This window comes from Phalaenopsis equestris, unplaced genomic scaffold (genome assembly GCF_001263595.1).
Source record: "Phalaenopsis equestris unplaced genomic scaffold, ASM126359v1 Scaffold000002, whole genome shotgun sequence".
In the NCBI taxonomy this organism is placed as follows: Eukaryota; Viridiplantae; Streptophyta; class Magnoliopsida; order Asparagales; family Orchidaceae; genus Phalaenopsis; species Phalaenopsis equestris.
This window is the reverse complement of record NW_018164444.1, coordinates 58,025,102-58,034,784: the sequence shown is the minus strand read 5'-3', so window position 1 is coordinate 58,034,784 and position 9,683 is coordinate 58,025,102.

Sequence of the window (9,683 nt, the reverse complement as noted above, 5' to 3'; positions counted from 1 at the left end):
TTGTAGTCTTCCACTCTAGTTTAATTGACTTCATTCTTTACTTGACCAAGTTATATTTTGGAAAGAGCTTCCCTATAATCGTTTCTAGCTTTTGACTACTAAGCCGAAAAGGGTCAAAAAATATTGGCATTTTTTCCTTTTACTCTTTAGAAACATGCTTGTGAGAGGCATGTTTCCTGAGTACTTTAGGTGAATGCACATTGAAGAGGTAAGAAAAGGATAAATGCAACAAAACAAAAATAAGGAGGAGGGTCCTACAAAGAGATGTTTCCCGTAGAGTTTTATTATTGCTCAGCTTCACTCCTTTGTGACTTATCTTCCTCAAGATCAACTACTTTCTTGGAGATTATTTTTAGAGAACTTTCCTGGGAAAGCATTTTTTATGAGTCGTCAGTGTTGGTCGGGCTAACTAGAACTGGCCTCGCCAAATGAAATTGGCCAGGGCGACTGGAACTGGTCGAACCAAATGGAACATAATGGGGGTGACTGAAGCTGGTTGGGTCGACATGAACTAGCTCAACCAAATGGAATTGGACCACCATGCCGACTTGAGCATGTCAGTACGAATGGAGTTCGTCTAGTAAATTGGAGCATGACTGAGTTCAATAGATTCTTTGGATAATCTCAACACCTTAATCTCCGAAGGAAAATTTATGTCATAGAAGCCATTAGTTTATTTTCTCTGAATTCGGAATTCGTATGATTCGACTGAATTTTAAAAACATAAATGAATGTGAATTGTTTTATGTCACCCACAGACCATCGCCCACCACCTACCACTATCATCAATCATTGCTACCCGCCGATGCTGCCGCCCACTGTCGTCGTCTCTCTCCACAACTGACCACCACTACCGACTGCCTCTGTCATCAATCAACTTCGTTGTCAACCACCTTGACGTCGTATCCACTGATAAAGGCATTACTTCAAAATACATTATTTTCATTTCAATTAACAAAAATTGTTCATTTATTTTACAACGAACAAAACAACTCCATAATATTTCACAAAAAACATATTACTCTTATATTATATTCATTACACAATGCATCATTTTCTCAATAAACCAAACAATCACTTGTGAAAGATACCTACCATCATTATTGCACAAAAATAAAAATATCCATTAGTTAATGCACAAATACAATATACAAGCATGTAGTAATTTTTTTAATTTCATCTTACTACTCTCTCTATGTGTCTCTCTATCAATCGTATCTTGTTGTCAAATTTGAGAGTGAATTCCACCACCAAGTTTTCTTATCAAAGATTGAAAAAAGCCTAGCAAATCAATATCCTTGAACACTTCCTAGCATAAAAGTCTTTGATATCCTCTCATAATGATCTCAACCTTCAAACGATAAATTTTGTCACTTAGAAGTTCAAATTTTTTGAAAGCCCAACTAAGATATATTATTGGTCAAAGTAACAATTAAATTACATCACTTGACAGAATATCACTTGGACCTCCATTTATACACATAGATGAATAAAGTTGAAGATTAAGATGAGCACTTTGGCACCACATATCTGTCTCTTTTTATAACGATTTTTTTTTTAAAAAGAAGTAGGTAGATATTTTAAAAATACATGAAAAAACTAATGTGATAAGTATGTGTATTAAGTATTGACTTGAAAATTAAATTTAATGTGAAAATTAGTCTTTACATTTAATAATCTCACACTTGGAGATTAAATTTTGATTTATAGAGACCAATAGACTTGAACCTAATGTAGTGATATGCAATGAGACTTATAGATTTTAAACCCAACTTGGAGTGAAATAAGCTTAACTTTACTTAATTGGTGTCTTTACCTGAAATGCCAACCAATTGGCTCACCTAATAGCTTTAGACAACATAACTTGATCGCAAATAATGGCATAGTAGTAAGATTGTTATTTTCATTAGGTGATTAAGCAAAACCTATGACTGGAATCTATAAGTTAGCAACCCAAAAATGTAGGTACACAATCCATCTAATTGGCACAACATTGAATTGCTTTTTCCACCTTTTCCTCCTCCTCCTCCTCATCATTATCATCAACATCATTATTATTATTAGAAAATGTATCTTTCGAATGTTTTTACAAAACTAGCTTGAAATTCGTACAATTTGGTTTTCAATCACACAAAAGGTTAATATTCTGGCAAAATTCTCCCAAGGAAGTAGCGCTCATCCTCGTTAGTTCGAAGGTCCCTACATGAGTCATGGGTGAAAGTATGTGAAATTAAGAAGATGAATCAATATGATTATACATAGGAACATTTCATTTAAATTATTTGATAAAGTTCTTTTTTTTTAATTTTTAGCTATTTAGTTTAATGTAAAAAGATAGTTCTTAGGAGCCAAATCTTCAAACTCCAAGTTTGTCATAATCAGATAAAAAAATCTAAGAAAATTATGCATTTCTAATATGAAATTGAAGGAAATACTCAAGAAACAAAAGAAAACAAACACACACACAAACACAAGTAGGTAAAATAAATATAAAAAGGTCGGTGTGGACGGGTACCATAGTGCACCTTAGAAAAAATGTCAAATAAGCATCCAAGCCATGTATAGTTTTTAATTTTAAAATGAGTGATTGGCCTGTGTCCTCTTACAATAGACTTGAACCTAATGTAGTGATATGCAATGAGACTTATAGATTTTAAACCCAACTTGGAGTGAAATAAGCTTAACTTTACTTAACTAGTGTCTTTACCTGAAATGCCAACCAATTGGCTCACCTAATAGCTTTAGACCACATAACTTGATCGCAAATAATGGCACAGTAGTAAGATTGTTATTTTGATTAGGTGATTGAGCAAAACTTATGACTGGAATCTAATTTGTAAGCATTCATCATCTACAAGTAACTCTTCATCCCCAAGTCATAATCTAATCCTTTTTGCATATTTAAATGATAGAAAACCTCGCTGCTTCACCCTCTCTAGTGTACGAGCATCATTTGGCTTCATGCTTTATGATTAGGGGAATAGGTGACAAATTGTGGCTTTTAATGAGTGAGAATTGTGCAAGCCTTGAGTTTAAGTGATGAGAGTTGACGTTCATCTGACAAGCAAGGATGACAAGAAATAAAATTGATTTGTAATTATGGTAGAATACTTCTTTACTTTCTTAAATGTTTATGATATTTAGAATAGATGGAATTTAATCTCTTATATGATTTAGGATTAAAGGTGCAAATGAATGTTCATCGAACTTTTTTTTATTTGAAGTTATTGATTTAACCCATTATTCAATGACATTCAAATAATATGGTGATATTATTTAAAATTTATGTTTGACAATGATTCAAATAAGTAGAGTATGATTAGGAAAATATGTTCAAAGAGAAGTTTATTTTACAATTCTTTTAGCTTATTTTATATCTATGTTTTTCTAATTCTATCTTATCTTTTTATTTGGAATTTCTCCAAGAAGAAAAATAAGTTATTGGTAAAGTGTACGAGCATCATTTGGCTTCATGCTTTATGATGAGGGGAATAGGTGACAATTTGTGGACTTAAATGAGTGACAATTGTGCAAGCCTTGAGTTTAAGTAATAAGAGTTGACGTTCATCTGACAAGCAAGGATGACAAGAAATATAATTGATTTGTAATTATGGTAGAATACATCTTTACTTTCTTAAATGTTTATGATATTTAGAATAGATGGAATTTAATCTCTTATATGATTTAAGATTAAAGGTGTAAATGAATGTTCATCACACTTTTTTTATTTGAAGTTGTTGATGTAACCCATTATTCAATGACCTTGCACTATATGGTGATATTATTTGAAATTTATGTTTAACAATGATTCAAATAAGTAGAGTATGATTAGGAAAATATGTTCAAAGAGAAGTTTATTTTACAATTCTTTTAGCTTATTCTTATATCTATGTTTTTCTAATTCTATCTTATTTTTTTATTTGGAATTTCACCAAGATGAAAAATAAGTTGTTGGTATTTATTCTCTGTTCACTAAAATATAAACTATAAATATTTTATATTAGATCTGCCATGTTTGATCTTTTTAAGTTGGGGTGGAACTACATTTGCCAATCAATCAATTTAATATTTCTCCCAATAGGCTGGATAAATTTTGATATTTTTCATTGTATTTTTCTCAATTTAATAAGTTTGGAATTTTATATTTTATTATTGGAATATTGTTTTTACTTTATGAAGATTTAATTTTAATAGTAGATTATTTAAAATTTTTGCTCAGTTACTAATGAAAGTCAAACTCATTTGCTTCAAGTTTGAACTTATGTCAAGCTTGAGGTTGAGTTCAATCGAATCATCATATCTGCAAGTCAAGCTCTAATTAACTCTAACTCGAGCTCGACTTAATTTGTTTCGTTTACACCCCCTACGTAGAGTAATCCTTTAGATTGTATTGCTTTGAAACACAATAATGATTCTTGGGTTAGTTGTGTCTCTATTTTTTCTTCCATGAATGATGTCAAAAATTTGAAGTGTTTCTCTCATTTCATAACAAATCTATGTAATTTTGTTTATATGTGTTATTTTATAGTGCTAATTTACCTTTCTTCCTTCAACAAAAAAATTTCCTCCTCATCTCTCAATATTTTATGTGGCACCTCAAGTTACTTAATTGAGTGATTATTTTTCATCTCTAAATTATATTAGAACTATACCCTTAACAAAATAAATAAATAAATAAAACCAATATCTTAACTGAGAAAATTGAATCCTTTATTGAGAACATTATTGAATGTATGACAAATCTCTTCTAGCTTTTTCTAAGGAATGCGAAGTGTAGGACAAATCTATCCAATGGTACAGTATTGAACTCGTTTTATGATTCCACGACTAAAGCGATCAACGTTGACACATTTTTTTTTTTGTTTTTTTTTTCCTTCTAGGAAATTACATATATAGCACTTGAACACGGTTAATTACAAAAGTAGCGCTTTTTTTTCTTTTGGGCAATTACATATATAGCACTTGAAGCACGGTTAATTAAAAAAGTAGTGCTATTTTCCATGCATTTTCCAAATCATCACACAAAATTAAAATTGACAATGAAAACACAACCTGTTATAAGTACAAGTCCTCCTCCTTTTCTAATCAGAAGATTCTGATCATGTTGTGAGTGTGATTCCGGCCCATGTTCAATTCAGCCCAAAGTTATAACCAGTTAATTTTGATAATTTTTATAGCTTGTTCGGTTTAATATCAATTGCGATTTCAATTTTTTTTTATTAAAAATACTACTAGATATTTACAGTATAATAAATAAAACTTTATTATTGTAATTTAAGGGTCCGTTTGGGGCAGCTTATAAGTTCGGCCAGCGTTTTGAAAACGCCACCGTACTATTTGGTTCGGGCGTTTCACCAGCTTATCTGAAACTGCGTTTGAGTTTTTACACTAAATGCGGGTCGCGTTTCAAGATAAGCAGCTTATCCTGAAACGCACAAGCTGCCCCAAATGGACCCTAAGTTGTTTGATAGAATTTCGCTATAATTTTATTTACACTATGGAATAAAGAAAATTTTGCCCGATCATCACAGATGATTGGGATTGCAATAAAAATGGAAGGTTCACCTCCATCGTAAATGTTATATCTGAACAATTTAGTCAATAAAATGCATGCTTAACAACGACATATTGAATGAGTGTTTGGTTTCTCATCGCGATTTGAATCCCGCATATTATCATGAACTAAACTTTCTCGAAAAGAAAATGACCAGAATAAATCTTAATAATTTTTTTCTTTTTTCCATGATAATTTCATTAAAAAGGGAATTAAAGGAAAATAATGGTGAAAGGGTACCCTTGGCGCTGAAAACATCAACATCATCTTGAAATCATACAGCACATTAAATAGTCTCTTACTGCAAAAATTTAAATTAATAATCTACAAAAGCCGTTTATTTTAAAATTATTGCTTTATGATTGTATAAATCTAGGGGCGTAAACGAGCCGAACACGAGCTGAAAGCCGTTTATTTTAAAATTATTGCTTTATGATTGCATAAATCTAGGGGTGTAAACGAGCCGAACACGAGCGAGCCCAGACAGCACGTGTTCGGCTCATTTATATTTCGAGCTAAAAAAGTGTGTTCGTATTCGGCTCGTTTGCTTAGCGAGCCAAACACGAGCCGTATACGAACAATGAGTCTTTTTGACAACTCTAATCACGTAGCCATTAAATGTTAAGGATTGGGGCAAGATTTAAAACATCATTTGAATCTAATTTAATAATTTTTATTCTATTTTATTCATTAATACTTTTAATTGATTATAAATCTTTGTAGCCTTGTAGTCAATTAATTTTTTTTAAAAAACTACTCATAAAAAATATATATATAATTGATTAGTAGTATTTCGAGCCAAAACGAGCCGAACACGAACGAGCAAATATTTGTTCATTTGTTCATGTTGTTCGTATTCGGCTCGTTAACTTAGTGAATGAGCCGAACACAAGCTTATTTACGAGCCGAACACGAGTTGTTTGCGAACAACGAGCCAATTTGACAGCCCTACATATATGTTGATGAATTCAAATAACAATGTTTATCTTTGATACAATATACATGTATTTAGGATTCTAAGTTAGATGTTATAATATCCAAATTGTGCAACTACGGAGAGAAACTTATGGCAGCTTTTACATTCGAAAAAGGGAAATGCATGCATATTAAAATTTAATTTTTAATTGGGAAGAATTACATGCATACCACTCAAGTTCTCTGTATTTACGGATCTAACATTTAAACTTCAACTTTTACATGCATGCCGCTTTATCTATCTATGGACGAAAAGTTATATTTCACTTCTTATCCATAAACAACTAAAATCCAAGGAAATCGCAAGTGCTAAAGATCATCAACGTAAATGGGTTTGTCAGCTTCATAGATGGATCTATCCCAAAACCGCTCAACACTTTTATAAATAGTATTCGAACAACAACAACAACAATATACACATTCATCACGTGGATGCTGATAAATCAAAATTTAGCGGTTGCAATACTTTCAAGAATTTCCAATAGCATTCTACCGTACGCAATCAATCTCAAAAGTTGTCATGAAATCTGGGTTGTACTTGAGAAATGTCTCCAAGCCATAAACAGATCAAGGGTAATTCAACTTAGAAATGAATTACACTACTTATTCATGAAAAATTAGACCATAATGCAATATCTCACCTAAATCAGAGTATTGTTGGACAACATTTTTGCTTTTGGATCATCTGTAAACACCGAAGACATCATTCTATACACACTCAAAGGTCTCCCTCTTTCATATCAGGCCTTCAAAACCATCATTAGAACTACTCTCACTCCTCTTAGCTTGGATTATGCACTCAAAGGCCTGTCTCTTGCATTTCTTACTTTACACATTCCTATGAAATTACCATTTTGTAACTCTTGTATTACAGCTAAACATCACAAATTAAGTTTTTCTTCTTCTAATAATCATCATTATAGCCCCTTGGAACTTATACACTCTGATGTATGGGGACCTTCCCTAACAACATCCAATCAAGGTTAACAATGTTATGCTTTGTTCATTGATGATGTCACTCGATCTACTTGGTTGTATTCTATGATTTATAAATTTGAAAGTATAGTGTACTTCATAAAATTCAAACAACAAGTGGAAAAACAATTAAATGCTCAAATCAAATGCCTAAGAACAGACGGTGGTGGGGAATATAATAGCACACAATTCCACAAACTCCTAAAAGCTCATGGCATTCTACCTTAGCTCTTATGCCTCTGCACACCCAAACAAAATGGGGTGGTTGAATGCAAACACTACCACCTACTTGAAACCATCAAAACTTTATTTGTTGACTCCAATTTACCACAACACTATAGGTCTGACACTATGCTCATTATTGTATATTTAATAAATAGTGCATCCTCCCCAAATAAAGCCAATAAATCACCTTACCAAGTATTACATAAATCCCCACCAGAATTTTCACACCATGTACCTTCTGTTGCTTAAGTTTTCTCTGGATTCCACAACATCAGAGCAAACTCGATCCCAAACCTGTTCAATGCATTTTCATCGGTTATTCTGAACAAATCAAAGGATACAAATGCCTGAAACCTAAAAATAGGAAGGTCTTTATCTCTAGACCCGTTCGCTTCAATTTGCATTTTATCCCTTACAAAGTCCCAACACATTACACATGCATCCCACCAACCCCATCTACCACTCCATCACTACTCTCACTTCCTACATTTATTCCCTTACCTCTTATCAAGTCTTCAGTCCAATCTTAGAAATCTTACAACTTGTCTCTTATATCCCACTAAACACTCCCCTCCCGTTCTAACCGCAACCTCAACTTTATAATCTCTAATCCACCTAATAAACACTCATCCATCTCATCATTTGGTGACCAGATCCAAAATTGGCTCTCTTCAGCCCAAAGGTATCTTCAACTATCTCACCACATCAATCCAGACACGTAACCACTCACCTTTAATGAAGCAAATTAGCACCCCCATTGGTGGAAAGCCGCGTTTGAGGAACTTATTGCATTACAACACCAAAACACATGGGTTCTTGTTCCGTACCACCCAACTCAAACATTCCTAGAAGCAAATGAACCTACAAAATTAAGAATAGCACCTATTGAACTATTACTTGATTCAAAGCACATCTAGTTGCATTTGGATATCAACAAAATTAATGGATTCATTATACTAACACATTCAGTCTGGTTTCCAAGCTTAAGGTTAATCTTTCTTCTTCTTGTCATCTTTCTACATTACCATTGTTCAACTCTACAAATGGTTGTTGCTAATGCATTTCTCCATGATGAACTCAAAGAAACTATCTATATGTGCCAACCACCAGGATATATGGAATCCCAACACCCTCAGTACATATGCCTCCTCAAAAAAGCTATCTACGGCCTTAAAAAGGGCCCTCACCAATGGCTCAATACATTCACACTCCACTTATCATACTTCAGTTTTAAACAAAGTCAAGCTCATCCCTCATTATTTACATACCATAACAACTCGACCAGCCTTTATCTGTTATTGTATGTCAATGACATCCTGGTAACACACAACAATCACACAGAGATATATCACCTTATGAACGATGTGCAACACCATTTCAACATAAAGAAGCTAGGAAGCATCTTCACCTCCTTAAGAATCAACATTCAACACACCACATTAGGATCCTTCCTTAACCAACCCAATATGACTCTGATATACTCAAAGCTGCAAATATGGCTGACTGTAATCCCATCTTTAATCCACTTTCTACCTCTACAGATACCTCTCTTGAGCTCCAACAATCCTTTGCAAATGGTCTACTATTTCATCAACTCTTAGGCTCTCTTCAGTATTATAAAATCACTCAGTCAGACATCACATATGTGGTCAACACACTATCAACACATTGTTTTATGTTTATTATGTACTATTCTATTTTTAGTTTATTACATAGTATGTTGCTATGTGCACTAATTAATAAAATTTATTCTATTTTTTGCAGTTATCGACTGGAGGTAGGGAAGGTTTCCCTCCCCACTCGAGGGGGGGGCGAGAGGTTGGGGTGTGGAGCACAACGTTGTCTGATAAAGAAGTATGTCAGGAAAGGCTGCCCAACTTCAACTCCCACTCTCACCCCCACTCCATCCCCGCCCTTAACTCAACCACCACCCTAGCCACTACCTCAAACTCCA